Source organism: Palaemon carinicauda, chromosome 30 (genome assembly GCF_036898095.1).
Source record: "Palaemon carinicauda isolate YSFRI2023 chromosome 30, ASM3689809v2, whole genome shotgun sequence".
Taxonomy (NCBI): domain Eukaryota; kingdom Metazoa; phylum Arthropoda; class Malacostraca; order Decapoda; family Palaemonidae; genus Palaemon; species Palaemon carinicauda.
The window spans coordinates 92,584,881-92,591,197 of NC_090754.1; positions in this window are offsets into that span (position 1 = coordinate 92,584,881).

Here is a 6,317-nt window from a genome sequence, read left to right on the forward strand (position 1 = left end):
ACCTGTCGGCGCATGGGAGCAGGAATCCAAGGTCGCGGTCTACCAGTACTGACGTCACAGAGGAGGGTGGTGTTGGAGTCTTCGAGGGGAAGATCTTCCCAACGGAGGGACGCGCAGGATGTCCTACAAGCTTGATACTCTGGATCCTGTTGTTGGGCTTCAGCCAGGGCGTTGTAATCCAATCCCAGTTGAACGGCAGCTAACGTGTTTCTTGACAGGGCATCGGCAACGGGATTCATTTTCCCAGGGACGTATTTGAGGGTGCAATTGTATTCAGCCACGGCGGAGAGATGTCGGTGTTGACGGGCGGACCAGGCGTCAGACTGTCGAGTGAAGGCGTGCACCAGAGGCATGTGGTCTGTGCGAATGACGAAGGGCGTACCTTCTAAGAAATGGCGAAAGTGATGGACAGCCAAGTGCACCGCCAGCAATTCTCGATCGAAGGTAGAATAACCCGATTCTGCCTTGGACAGTTTTCTGCTGAAGAAGGCCAATGGGCGGGGCGAGCCTTTGACCACCTGCTCGAGTACTGCACCAATAGCGATGTCGCTGGCATCGGTGGAGAGAAGGAGAGGGGCGTGTGGGATAGGAAAAGTGAGAGCCGCAGCAGTTGATAGGGCCTTCTTTGCATTGCAGAAGGCTGCTTCTTGAAGGGGACCCCACTTCAGGTCCTTTGGCTTGCCCTTGAGGGAGGCGTAGAGGGGAGCAAGAGTGGCGGCAATGGCTGGCAGAAAACAGTGATAATAGTTGATCATGCCCAAGAATTCCTGCAGAGCTTTGACAGTCGAGGGCGCGGGGAAGTTCTGAACGGCTGCTACCTTCTCAGGGAGGGGATGGACTCCTTCAGGAGTGATACGGTGCCCTAAGAACGACACTTCGTTGGCGCCAAAGGTACACTTGTCGTACCGGACTACAAGGCCGTTTTGTTGCAGGCGGTCAAGCACGATGCGCAGGTGACGGAGGTTTTCTCTTTTGAGGAGGAGAACACAAGTATGTCGTCCACATAACATACACAGAAAGGGAGGTCCCCTAAGATGCCATAAATGAGACGTTGAAACGTTGCCCCAGCATTACGAAGGCCAAAACAGGAGTAATTGAAGGTGTATGTACCAAACGGAGTGGTGATGGCGGTCTTGGGAATGTCTTCTGGGTTCATAGGCACCTGATAATACCCCTTCAGGAGGTCGAGCGTAGAGAAAACCTTCGCTTTGTGCAGGTAGGAGGTCACATCAGCGATGTTTGGGAGGGGGTAGTGATCCGGTTCTGTTTGCATGTTCAGGCGCCTGTAATCCCCACACGGACGGAGGGAGCCGTCTTTCTTCAGAACGATGTGTAAGGGAGACGACCATGGGCTGGAGGCCTTTTGGCAAAGGCCCATTTTCTCCATTTCGGCGAACGTCTGTTTGGCGGCTGCCAATCGTTCCAGTGCCAGACGTCTGAATTTTGCAAAGACTGGGGGTCCAGTCGTCTTGATATGGTGATAAATACCGTGCTTGGCAGGAATCGTGGGCGTTTGGCGAAGTTCTGGACGGAAAACTTCCGGGTACGACGTGAGGAGGTGGGCGTAGGCATCCGTGGGTGCGCTGATGTGGAGAGCGAGTTAGAGGGGGCGGGTTGTAGAGGTGTCGACAAGTACGAGTCTGCGTTGACCAATCGTCGGTGGGCGACATCGACCAGAAGGTGGAAATGAGAGAGGAAATCCGCACCGAGGATTGGCATTGTGACGTCAGCAACGAGAAACTTCCAATTGAATTTACCGTTTCTGAACGATAATGGGAGGTTCTTGTAACCGTAGGTGGGTATCGCAGATCCGTTGTCAGCTACCAAGCGGACGTCGGCAGATGTAGACAGATTACGTCGTGCCTTGAAGAGTTTCCTTGGCAAAAGAGAACGACAAGCACCTGTGTCTACCAAAAATCGCACGCCCGTTCCTGCATCCTGTAAAAAGAAAAGATTAGAAACATGGGAGGCCACCGCCTCAAGCGATGGCCTACTTACACGTTTTTTGGCCACTGACAATCCTTGGCATATTTCTTCGCGGTTGCCCCGAACCTGAAGTGGTAGTAGCAAAACTGAGGCGGATGGGAGGTAGTAAGTGGCTGTAGAAGTCGTTCGTTGGGGCGCGAGCGATTGGTGGGTGGTGGGCGGCTTTGTCGCCGCTTCGGCACGTCACGGGGTAGGCCTGTATGTCCTACGGCATTCATGTCAGCTTCGGTTGACGTTGAATAGGCATCCTCGTCGTCAGTGGTGGAGGCGTTGATGGAGGTCTTGAAGTGGCTGTCCATAAGGGCGTCGGCTTTGGTCATCAAGTCCTTTATGGGTAAACTATCGACATCGGGTATGGCAGCGCGTACAGGTTCAGGTAAACGGCGTATCCAAAGGGCACGGAGTAGGTTCACCTCACGAGGAGAGCCGTCTGCGGCAGGTTGAAGGCGAGCGATACTGGTCATTTCCCTGAGGGCAAGTGAAGCCCTTTGGTCACCCAACGGTTGTTGCGAGAGCTGAAAAAGCTTTGCTATACGGGCGGCTGGTGACGGCGAGTACTACTACAGAAGGTATGTTTTGAGGGCTTCATACGCTATTGGGGTGTCTCCTTGTTCACAAAGCCAGTCGGATATTTCTGGGAAGGTGTCCTCGGGTATCGCCGCGAGAACATAATCCGCTTTGGTGGTTGAGCGAGTCACGCCCCTGATACGAAACTGGACTTCTGAGTGCTGAAACCAAGCAAACGCTTCTCCGGTGGCGAACGGTGAAAGTTTCAATGGAGCGGCGCCAACTGCTGTGGTAGAGTCTGTCTCCGTCATAGTACCAACGATGGAGGGGCGAGGGAGGTGGGGGTGGAAGGCAGTGGGAGCGAGTCGACTTCCGGGGTCACCAATGTGACGGGCCGAAGAGAGGAGTTGTGAACTCAAAGGCAGGATGCAATCAACTGAGTTTATCAAGGAACACTCTTCTTTATATACAAAACGTCAAGGCAACAGGACATGACCTGTTCGAGAGACAGACAATGTTACAGAGCAAAACGGAGACATGATCATTCAGGTTCTTTTTAGTGCGAGGGAAGAGCGCAGATACAAGCATAATATATACAAAATAATTATGTACAATTGTGTGCCACACGGTTGGTACATTGTATTTAAACACGTCCCTGTTACATACACGATATCTTTCGGGATATTTGCCCCCGGGGTAGGAACTCTGTGATACCTCTACGGGTAATATTCTCAAGTACATCACTCGCAAGAAATATCAAAAGTAGAAAGCTGCCTAGAGGAACTCCCATCAGGACGACATGGCTCGATCCCGATATATATATATATATATATATATATATATATATATATATATATATATATATATATATATATATATATATATATATATATATATATATATATATATATATATATATAAATGTGTGCGTGTACTGTGCTCCTACATTACTCAACCATATAAATTTTTGTCAACATTCAAAATTGTCCTAAACCTCCTAAACCCGTGTATATGAGTATATTTTAACGCTTTGGTTAAAAAAGAAAAAAAGAATAATGTCACGAGAAAGGCCCTATATTTTCTCAAGAGAAATCGCGCGTGAGCGCACATGTACACAATACGTGCAAGAGAGTGACTGAGTCCAATATGCTTCCCACTTGGGGGAAACAAAATTGCAGATATAATTGGGACACTGGTCCACATAAAAAAGGGCAAATGTGACGTCTATGAGACTGGTCGTGCTCAATGAGAGCCATGAAGACGAAGGGGGGAATATATAAGAAGTCAAATTCAAAGAGAGAAACTTGAGAGATTATTTATAGAGAGCAAATGTTACTTGAGCATATAATGTTCATGTAGTTTTGCACGGATGTCTGAGAGCATGAACACGGAAAAAGTAAGGAGTAAAAAGTAAGAAGTAAAAAGATATCACCACAAATAACCGATAAAAAAAAGAAGGCTAAAATAGTATAACACTGTGAATCATGACGACTCTAAGATAAATTTGGCATTTATAACAGGATGGTCATGACGCATGATGAAGAATAAAGCCTTAAATGACACGAATAACTATGGATCGAGTTTCCTAAATTATTTTATCCTCTCTCTCTCTCTCTCTCTCTCTCTCTCTCTCTCTCTCTCTCTCTCTCTCTCTCTCTCTCTCTCTCTCTCTCTCTGTGGCAGTGAAGCTTCCACACGCATGCTATATATATATATATATATATATATATATATATATATATATATATATATATATATATATATATATATATATATATATATATATATAATAATAATAATAAACTACACAGACCAATTAAAATACTAAGTGAATTCAGATCAGTGTCGTCATCAAGAAGAATGATATATTAGTAATGATCAAGCATTTGACAATACATATGGTACATGAAAAATACGGCCACAACGTTACTTCCTAATTGAATGCAGTGTTGTTTTGGCGATTCTTAGCTGCTGTCCTTCCATCGTGAAGAAAACAAAAGAGATACCACTCGGGATATACTTAGCTACTAGCGTATGCGACCCGTCAAAAATGCCAGCTAAATATTTAAGATAGATACGCACATGTGTGCCCATAAACAGTGATTCAGCCCTTGCCCTTTCCTAAATACAACACGGCAGACACCGAGTAAATTGCCTTTACGTTAGAGAATTACTCTATTATACATCGTATACGAAAAAAATAACAAAACAGAGAAATTTCAATATATTCTCCGTTGGTATTTTTCCATGACATACGAAAATGGTTCAATTTGAAAAATCCCTTGTCTAATAGAATCTTGATTTTCATTACAAAACAAACGGTTAAAAATTCAGATATACAAATATAAATCACACCATGAACATACATATATCAACTTGATAAATCCACATATACAAATACATACATACAGCGCAACAATAATTAAACGAAAATACTCTTACATAAATGGATACACCCACAGAAAGAAATAATATCACGGCAGAGAAACCGGACGTACACAGGACAAGTGATATGTAAAATACACTTATATACACGGATACATCCACAGAAAGAAATAATAACACGGCAGAGAAACCGAACTTACACGGGACAAGTGACATTGAAAATACACTTACATACACGGATACACCCAAAGAAAGAAATAATATCACGGCAGAGAAACCAGACGTACACGGGACAAGTGATATGTAAAATACACTTATATACACGGATACATCCATAGAAAGAAATAATAACACGGCAGAGAAACCGAACGTACACGGGACAAGTGAGATTGAAAATACACTTACATACACGGATACACCCACAGAAAGAAATAATATCACGGCAGAGAAACCGGACGTACACGGGACAAGTGATATATAAAATACACTTACATACACAGATACATCCATAGAAAGAAATAATAAAACGGCAGAGAAACCGAACGTACACGGGACAAGTGAGATTGAAAATACACTTACATACACGGATACACCCACAGAAAAAGATAATATCACGGCAGAGAAACCGGACGCACACGGGACAAGTGAGATTGAAAATACACTTACATACACGGATACATCCATAAAAAGAAATAATAACACGGCAGAGAAACCGAACGTACACGGGACATGTGATATATAAAATACACTTACATACACGGATACACCCACAGAAAGAAATAATAACACGGCAGAGATACCAGATGTACACGGGACAAGTAATATATAAAATACACTTACATAAACGGATACATCCATAAAAAGAAATAATAACACGGCAGAGAAACCGAACGTACACGGGACAAGTGAGATTGAAAATACACTTACATACACGGATACACCCACAGAAAGAAATAATATCACGGCAGAGAAACCGGACGTACACGGGACAAGTGATATATAAAATACACTTACATACACGGATACATCCATAGAAAGAAATAATAACACGGCAGAGAAACCGAACGTACACGGGACAAGTGAGATTGAAAATACACTTACATACACGGATAAATCCACAGAAAGAAATAATAACACGGCAGAGATACCAGACGTACACGGGACAAGTGACATTGAAAATACACTTACATACACGGATACACCCACAGAAAGAAATAATATCACGGCAGAGAAACCGGACGTACACGGGACAAGTGAGATGGAAAATACACTTACATACACAGATACATCCACAGAAAGAAATAATATCACGGCAGAGAAACTGGACGTAAACGGGACAAGTGATATATAAAATACACTTACATACACGGATACATCCACAGAAAGAAATAATAACACGGCAGAGAAACCGGACGTACACGCGACAAGTGATATATAAA